The sequence below is a fragment of the Lissotriton vulgaris genome, chromosome 1_1 (assembly GCF_964263255.1).
Source record: "Lissotriton vulgaris chromosome 1_1, aLisVul1.2, whole genome shotgun sequence".
Taxonomy (NCBI): Eukaryota; Metazoa; Chordata; class Amphibia; order Caudata; family Salamandridae; genus Lissotriton; species Lissotriton vulgaris.
Genome location: NC_141685.1, coordinates 862,537,992 through 862,546,569, shown reverse-complemented (window position 1 = coordinate 862,546,569; position 8,578 = coordinate 862,537,992). Strand labels below are relative to the sequence as shown.

The 8,578-nt window shown below is 48.8% G+C and overlaps 1 non-coding gene across 1 annotated transcript; it reads left to right on the top strand.

Annotated features, from left to right (window-relative positions):
• Positions 1–591: 591 nt before the first annotated feature.
• On the top strand, positions 592–698 carry LOC147748033 (U6 spliceosomal RNA). The gene has a single exon (XR_015300342.1). It is a non-coding gene; the product is annotated as a U6 spliceosomal RNA (small nuclear RNA).
• Positions 699–8,578: the final 7,880 nt, after the last annotated feature.

The window sequence follows — 8,578 nt, the reverse complement described above, 5'->3', positions numbered from 1 at the left end:
CTCATGGGTCCTCCCCGTCCCAGTCCTTACCACGTGAGGCAGTCCTGCCTCCACCCAGCCAATCAAAACGCCAGAAATCCAAAGGTCGAAGGTGACATAAGCCCCTCCCACCCACCGCCATGCCTGTTTTTTTTCTGCTCCGACGGCTGTCGGAACGCTGGTGCTCCCGGTTCCTGCCTCTGTTCCTGTTTGCTTCTGGGTGTTTTGGCAGTGCCGTGAGTGTTTCTTTTGCATTTTTAAATGCTTCTGCTTATGGTCTTTTCATGTTTTTACCGGCGCGGCCGCTCCGGTCCTCCGGCCGGCCACGCTCCTGTTCTGGGGTCAGGATGCTCCCCGTTCATGTGCTGGGCTGGGGCGGGGAGCCCTCCTGGTGTTCTGGCCCCAGGTCGTTCCGGCGCTGGTGCTTTAGTGCAGTGGCCGGCCCCTGCGGCCATGTTCTTCATATGTGGCTGTGGGTGGAGACTGCAGGGCTGCCCTTTTTGTTTATTTTCTGTTCTCACATATGAGATTGCTGTTTGGGGCAGTGTTTCCTGGAGGTTGCTGGGCACTTCCTTTCAATTCCACCACTAATGTGTGTTGGGTGTTTTCCTGGTGCTCGCTTCGGCAGCGCATATACTAGGCTTGGAACGTTACTGAGTAGATTAGCATGGTCCCTGCACATGGATGACATGCATATTCGTGAAGCGTTCCATATATGGGGTTTACTCCTTTACTCGCCATGTTTGAGAGGGACTTCCTCTCCGGTGCATCCACGGAGCTGTTGCTCATTGGTATGTCATATGCCTCTAGTGTCACGGGCTATCATGTGCTGAGGGTTCAAGTCCTGCCTATGCTGTCAATGTGACTTGGGATGTTCATTTTCATGCTGTGCTTTGGAAGTTTGCATTCTCTTTGTCCACGTAGCATCTTTTGCAGTTTTTCTTGGACTGTTTTGCGCTGTCTGCGCTGCTGGTGCATGCGGCTATGCCATCATCTCTTGTTGGTGGGATCGTGGACGTTTTTTCCCTGTTGGGGTATACATTCGGGGATGGTCCATGAGATTTCTAGCGTTTTGTTGCTGGGTCTTTCTCCCTGATTCATTTGCTCCGGCGGGGTTTATTCCCATTGTTTACCGGCCATTTCGTGCTGTCCTGTTGGCTGTACTGGCTGCGGTGTGGCTTGGCATTGCCATGCGGGGTGTTCCTCTCTTTCTGGGGACACGATTTCGCCTGGCGGTCTTTGTCACCTGGTATCCTCCATTTTTCTTCTTTTTTGCGCCTTCTCCCTCGGTCTTCGGAGGCTTCTTCCCTGGAGGTCCGGGTTGGGCGGTTGGTGGATTCTGCTCTCAAGAGTTCGTATGCTGCTTCTCCTTTTTGGGGTGTGTGCTTGCTCTTTTCCGGTCTGTGCTTTCTTAGGGGTCCCTCCTTCCGGTCCCGGATGGTTGGGCCTTGTCCTCGGCTACCGGGGTGGCGGGGGCTTGTGAGATTTCTCTCTGGCCTGCGTTTTGGTGCTTTGCCATTCCCCTAGTGCCTTGGTCCTATGCCTGCATTTTTTGCACTGCGTTTGGTTCCCTGCCTCTGCGGCGCCTGCTGCTGCCCCTGAATGTCAGTCGGATGTGTTGTGCCCGGGTGGAGTCTCCGTGGCCTGGTGGTTGCATCTCTTCCTCTTCAGGTTTTGTGTTCCACTCCTGATGTTGACCTGCTTGTGGGTCGCCTATCTCCTTTGGTGTCATTGGTCCGGTCTGCTTTGAGAATGGGGATTCCTGTTGGTCGGCATTCTTGGTTGCCGGTTTCCATTCCGGGCTGTCCCCCTTTTAGGCCATTCTTCTTTGGCGTCGGACAAATTTTTGTCGCTACGCTCTGTGGTGCTGGTTTCGGTGATGGAGTGGGGCCGGGGGTCCTCTTTCTCTCTGTTCCAGGTCCTGGCTCCCGTTGGTCTTTCTGTTCGGTTCTGCCTCCCGGGGCTTTGGTCGGGTTGGTGCGGCTGTGTCCCTTTCGGTTGAGCCCCTTGCAGCCCGGTTTTCCCCTCTTCTTGGTGGGTAATTTTGGCTTCCCTGGGTGTGGGAGTCGCCTGTTTTTTCTCGTTCCCCTCCATCCGGCTGCTCAGAGGTTTGCGGTGGTTGAGTTCCGTTTCCTGTTTTCAGGTGTTTCCTTTCGGTCTCTCTCATGCTCCTCTGGTTTTTTCCACGGTGCTGGCTCCTGCTGTGGGGGTTTGCTGGCCTGATTACGGTTTCTGGGGTCGTTTTGGGTCTGGCCGTTCCTCGTCTGGTTCCTGTTCGGGGGCTTCAGTTCCTCGGGACCGGTTTGACGCTTTGCTGGGGGCTGTTTCTCAGTGCTCGCTTCAGCGGCTCGTATGCTTTCTGCTGAGCGTTGCTGGAGGGGGTTGACATGGCCCCTGCGCTAGGATGACACGCATTTCGTGGGGCGTTCCATATATCCGGATCTGTTCTCTGTCCTGTTGGATCTTCTGCGGGTCCTACTGGGTCTCCCTCCTGCCCCGGCTCGGGGTTGGTTTTGTGTCCGGCAGATGGTGGTTGCCTCCTCGGCTGTGGTTCCTTGGGCTCTTGTGCACCTTGTGTCCTTGGTGTTTCTTCTGATGTCTTGTTGGGTCCTTTGTCTTGCTGATTGCGAGGCTCTGGTTCCTCTCTCCCCTGGTCTGGTGGCTTTGCTCTCCTGACCGGGTGTGGGGGGTGCATTTCTGCTTTCCTCTCTCCTCTTGTTGTCCTTGGATGCCTGTCCTTGGGTTGGGGGCCCCGTTGGGGTCCTTGGTGGCCGGCTTGTCTGTTGTTCGGGCTGGCGCTCTGGGGGCTCGTTGTTGTTTGGGCCTTCTTGGGGGGTCCCGGTATGTGTCTCTGTTCCTGCGGGCTTCCCTGTCTTGTTTCTGGGCGGCGACTTCTCTGTTGTCTTTTAGAGGGTCTTGAGAGGCATCCCTGTTAGGGCGGTTGGTTTCTTTACTGGAATGGTACTCTGGTTGTGCCTTCTTTTGGTGGCTTAGGCCGCTTCCTGCCGTCCTCTGTTTGGTGCTGTCTGGTGCTTGTTTCGACGGGACATGTCCTTTTGTTGGGACATTGCGTGGGTGCTTGGGACTGTGCGCTGGTGCTTGGAATGGCCCTGCGCTGGGTTGTCTTGCTACTTCGTGTAGCATTCCCTCTGTCTGTTCCTCTGTTCCAGGTCCTTTTGTCTTTGGTTTGGGTCTCTTGGTTTGGTCATTTTTGCTTCCCCTCCTGTTGCTCTTCTCCCCCGGTTTTTGTTCCGGGGTGGTCTGTCCTCGGGGGTTGCTCTCTCGTTTCCTTGGCCTTCGGGTTTTCTGTATACTTTCCCTCCCGTTTTTCTCCTCCCGGGCGCTCGGAGGAGGTTTGGGGGTATCGGTGTTGTTGGGTTTGCCTTGCTGTTTTTGGTTTCCGCTCCTGCTGTTGCTGTTGGGAGTCGGATTTAGCCAGCCTCCCTTGCCTCCGGCTCTGCTTCTGGGTCCGCAGCTGTCTTTGCCCTGTCTTTGGCGCTTGCTTCTGACTGCCTGTCTCTTGAGCGGCTGTCTTTGGCGTCTTTGGGCTGTTCTTCTGTGGTGGCCTGTGGCATGTGTTGGTCGCGTTGGCCTTCCGCTCTTTGGAGCTGTGATGCACTTTGGGGCTCTTTTGTTTCCTGGTGCTCTTCTCTTGGTCGGAATCCATGGTGGGGTTCCTGTTTCTGTGCTGGTTTCCCCAGCTTGGGTTTGTTGTTGGGATTTTTCCCCTTCCGCTTTGTCTGCTCGTTGACGGCGGTTTGTGCTTGTCGGGGCCTTGGGGCTTCCTCGGTGGTTGTTGCCCTTTGATGGGTCGGCTTCTTCGGAGCTTTTGCTTCGTTGTCCGGGCTCTCCTGTTCTCATTTCTTCTTTGGGCCTTGCCTGCTGTTTTGCATGGTCTGCGGTTGCCCCTTTCGTGTCCTTGTTAGTGGTGGACGTGTTGTGGTTGTCCACTGCGGTGTTTTTTTTTGCTGGCCTTCTCTTCTGCTTGTCGGAAGGGTGCCTTGCTCGTTTTGTTTCCTTCTTTGCAGTTTCTGCAGGTTTGAGTAGTTTTGCGGCTTAGATCGGGCTTTTCTGTCTGTTTCTTCGTGTTTCCTTTTGCAGCTGGAGGTGTTGCTTTCTGTTTTGCCTGCTGTGGGGGTTTCTCCTGTTCCCCTTCTTTGGGTGTTCGCGGGGCTCTTCTGTTTTGCCTCCGATGTTCACTACAGTCTCGGGTTTCTCCTAACCTGTTTGTCTCCTGTGGGTTCTGTGTCTGCTTCCTGTGCTGATGGGGCGGGGTCTTTATACTGATGCTTTATTGTTTGAAGTTTTGTACTTTTGCATGGATCCCTGGTGTCCTGCATTTTTTCTTCTTGGTTTTCTGCTTGTGAGTTCCTCACGTGGTAAGGACTGGGACGGGGAGGACCCATGAGGGGGTAATGTCTTATTACTTACCGGTAATCTTCATTACCCCGATTAGGGTCCTCCCCGTCCCAGTCCTCTTCCCTCCCTCCCTCCCGCTGTGTTTGTGTCTGAGTCTTGTTGATAACAGGCATGGCGGTGGGTGGGAGGGGCTTATGTCACCTTCGACCTTTGGATTTCTGGCGTTTTGATTGGCTGGGTGGAGGCAGGACTGCCTCACGTGGTAAGGACTGGGACGGGGAGGACCCTAATAGGGGTAATGAAGATTACCGGTAAGTAATAAGACATTTCCACAGTGTTTACCTCGGGAGGCTAATAAAGTTGTTGATGTCCTAGAAAATAGTTTGCAAATTATGTGCATCATTGTGTAAGGCAAATAAGGCACAATCACAGATTATTTGTATATAATGCATGGGATCCGGTATGAGAAGCTGTCTAAAATGTCCTTCTTACAGGTGACTTGCGATACATTATTACAGTTATGTTCTGACGTCTCAGAGCCTACTGCTGGAGCCAGTAACCAAGCTGATAGGCAGAACACGGAGAATAAATAAAGCTAAAATGTAAGTGGAGTGGAGAAATGTATGGCAGCATGTTCATTTGTTACACTAAGCAATTATAGAAAATATACCACCTCTCTGCATGTTTCTACACAATCCAATCTACAGAACTTTTTTTAATGGAATTGTAGTAAACTAATTCTAATATATTTTTGAAACAAATATGAAACTGCTTTTTTGCTGTGTTTAATTTTACACTAGAGATTGTGCTTTTATTTCTCATGTTTGCACACATGCAATCTCTTTCATATGAAAGAACAAAGTACCAAGGATTGAAGTGGCTTGTGGGAAAGGTGATGGTATACTAATGTATTATAGGCAATAAAGTACACTCTTCTGTACGTTATAAAGATATTGCCAGTCACCTTGGAGTTCGATGACCTTATAAAGAACCTCAACCATTTGCTTCAGCCTTCTATATGACCACAGGCCTGACTAGTAACTTGCAATATCCTTATCATGTATGACAGGGGATACTTTATCCCATATATAATATATTTTAATTATATTAAGCAGATAAGTTGGAACATCTTTGACATATGTAGTCATACGATATAATGTTACTATTAGAGAATTAGCAGCCTTTGGTTTAATAGTGCATTCAGGCAGGTACCTGAGTCCTAGTGATGGAACACCACGTCAACATCCAACACGATTAACTATAAATATTGACTCTTTGCTGAGATTGCAGAATGTTAGTTTTTCTATTTCACAGACTACAGGGCTCAACAGAATTAATATCATGTTCTCGTTTTACAAGCCATATCTATTAATCTTTATGTGCCAATGCAATTTTAGGTTGCACCTGAGCTGTATATCAGAAGGTCAAAGTCTAACAAGAAACTTTCTTGGCTGTTATATTAGAGTTTATACAAGTGCACTGGTTCGCCCCCTGTTTTTGACTGAGGAGTCAACAAAGTGCACACAGTGACTCATCACCTTTGAATGAAGGGTCAATGCAGTTTACACATTGACTTATCACCCGCTGATGGGTCAGTGTGACATGGACACTGGATTTGTCTTTGTGACTGAGAAGTCTGTGTAGTGTGCAGTCTGATTTCTATGTATTGGCTTAAAAGTCCCTTAGTGGTAATCTTGTGTCACTGTGTTCCTGATTTTGCTACTTTCAACATACTTCATGTGAATTCCTGCTAGTGGTATGTGTCTGCTGGGAGGTGGTCTACGTGATTTGGTAAAAAATATGCTTGTGAGTGGTGAATTCAGCTCTAGAGAATGGCCCTGGGTGTGACATGAGTGTGTGAGGTTGTGGCATAACACCAAGAAAGCTGTAGACTGCTTGTAGCTGTATTCCCTTTTTCCTCTCAAGCCCCTTCACTGCTATTTCCTATACCATTCCCTTTACACTATGGAGCAAATTGCTCAGGATAGGAGAGAGAGGCTCATTATATTTACCCCCAGGGTTGCAGCAAGTTAACATAGGTAAGGGTGCTGCCTGCAAGTAGCAGAGGTCAAGAGAGTGGATAGTACTCTTACATGGAAGAAAGAGATGTGATTATTATTATTATTATTATTACATTTCTAAGGCGCACAGCTACCCCGAGTTTTCCAGGCGCCATCGGACACAGGCAAAAGACAGAGCTGCATTATTGGTTAAATAACCATGTTTTAAGATCTTTGCGGAATTTGTGGTAAATAGTTTCATGCTGGATTTGTAAGGGGAGAGAATTCCAAAGTGCAGGAGCTCAACAGGCAAAGGACTTATTGCCCATACTTACTTGTTTAATCCGGGGGACTTGGAATTTAACCTGAGAAGAGGAACGAAGAAGGCGCATGGGAAGGAACGGGTGTACCAAAGCACTGAGGTACTGTGGCTCTGCACCTGATTTAATCCTGTACGTGTAACATAGGGCTTTACATTTTGTGCGTTTTTCCACTCTAAGCCAATGGAACTCACAGAGGGATCCTGAGATGGAGGCCTGTCTAGGTAATTGGCAAAGTAATCTGGCAGCGGTGTTCTGGATGACTTGGAGCCTACAAACCACCTCTTTGTTGGCTCCAAAATATAGGACGTTGCCATAGTCCAGTCTCGACACGATCAGGGCCTGTATAACTGTTCTTTGCGTAGACCGAGGAAATATCCAACATTTTACAACCATCTCAGGATCGTAAAACAGGTTGAGGCGACCTTAACCGCTTGCTGCCTCATAGAGAGTTGGTCATCTATGATTATACCAAGATTACGGACTGCTTGAGAAGGTTGGGGGAGATCACCCCTTTGAGGCGGCCAATGTTGGGGACCCCAGAGATCTTTCTTTCTGCCGATGATGAGAACTTCAGTGTTACCCCTATTTGGTTTCAGCCGGTTGGTATTCATCCAGCCAGCTATCATCTGCAGCCCTACCTGGAGAGATGACACTTTGGATGTCTCCTTGGTGGACAAGGAGAAGATAAGCAGGGTATAATCTGCATAAGAAAAAATGGTACGCCCAGCTTCTTCAGCAATTGTGGCCATGGGCTAACATAAATATTGAAGAGTAATGGGCTTAGTATTGATCCCTGTGGTACTCCTTACGGGGAATCATGGGCCTAAGAGCTAGTGGACGAGGAAAAGTACTGAAAGGTCCTGTCGGGCAGAAAACTAGACAGCCACTTGAGTGCTGATGTGACAGTGCCCCAAGAATATAAAGCTTGTAGAAGGGCAGTATGAGACAAAGAGTTGAACGCAGCACTCAAGTCAATCAGTATGAGTGGCATCGTTTCTCCCATATGCGAAGAGTTTCTGTGACGCCCAAGAGCGTGGATTCTGTAGAGAAGCCCACTCTAAATCCTGATTTTGAGTGGAGGTTGTTTTGGGAGTCCGCAAACTGTGATAGCAGCTAATTTACATGTTTCTAGAAGATTTTAGAAAATTCTGTGAGTAAGGAAACAGGGCGGAAATTAGAAAATTCTGCCGGATCTGCATTCACTTTTTTCAACAGGGGTAGAACCATAGCATGCTTCCACGCTGCTGGTACTATTGCTTCACATAGCAATGAATTAAGCAGTTCCATAATAACATTAAGTATCGTTAATTCCAATTTTTTGAAGAATGGGGATGGGGAGAGGGTCCTTGGGGGAGCCAGATCTAAGACTGGTTAGGATGCGACTGAAAGATGGCATATCTAGAGGCAGCCAGTTTTCCAGTGGTTTACCAGGGGTTGCAGTGGTGGCCTGTGTCATAGAAGAAGTGGTACAGTGTACCACCAATGTAGATACATTGACCTTTAAGTTTAACTCTGCATTAGTAGTCATGATATTACATTCTGTGTACATTTTTTTCAATGAAGACTTCAGCCAGGTTTGCACATTGCGCTGTATTTAACTCTGGTGGCGTGGGTTGGCAGGATGCAACTGACAACTTTTGTGATCTGTGCAAGTTCCCATTTCCTATAGGCACCTCAGGCTACCAGGCTACATGAATGAACTAGAAAAGAATGCACTTGGATTTCGTTGGCTTCCTCCATATTCTGAAGTGTTGTGAAGTGTCAGTGCTAGCCTGGTACTAGCTGCCAAAAACACTGAATATATTCTGGCCTTACCATCTAATAAACTGTACATTATCTGACTTTTACAAAGGTATATACACCAACATGGAAGTTGGGACATAAGGGGTGCTACAGGACTCGACAACATAACCATGT